General features: G+C 39.5%; 1 non-coding gene across 1 annotated transcript; it reads left to right on the top strand.

Moving 5' to 3' along the window:
• The first annotated feature begins 303 nt into the window (after positions 1-303).
• On the top strand, positions 304-410 carry LOC131234198 (small nucleolar RNA R71). Its single transcript, XR_009165605.1, has one exon. It is a non-coding gene; the product is annotated as a small nucleolar RNA R71 (small nucleolar RNA).

Here is a 410-nt window from a genome sequence, read left to right as displayed (position 1 = left end):
TTATCCTTCTTTCCTTCCATGGCCTCAAATTTCCTTACGAGCGTAGTCACTTTATACTTGAGATCATCCTCTTCTTTCAAGAGATACAATCCACCTTTCTCCTTAGATTGAGTCGGCCTAGACGTGGTGTTCGATTTTGGGTAATAATCCCATGATTATGTTTTTTCAGCAAGACTATCGAGGTAATCCCATATCTCTTCGACATTTTTATTAATGAATTCTCCATTACACATTGTCTCGACCATTTGGCACATGGAAGATGTCAGTCCATCGTAGAAAAAATTTGTGATGCACCACATTTCAAAGCCGTGTTGTGGGCATGAACTGACCAAATCCTTGAACCTTTCCTAACATTGGTAAAATGTTTCATCCTCCTTTTGGGTGAAGTTCATGATTGCTTTTCTACGGGT

This window comes from Magnolia sinica, chromosome 18 (assembly GCF_029962835.1).
Source record: "Magnolia sinica isolate HGM2019 chromosome 18, MsV1, whole genome shotgun sequence".
NCBI classification, from domain to species: Eukaryota; Viridiplantae; Streptophyta; class Magnoliopsida; order Magnoliales; family Magnoliaceae; genus Magnolia; species Magnolia sinica.
Note: the sequence above shows the minus strand (reverse complement) of the source record. Positions and strands in the feature narration are given on the sequence as shown.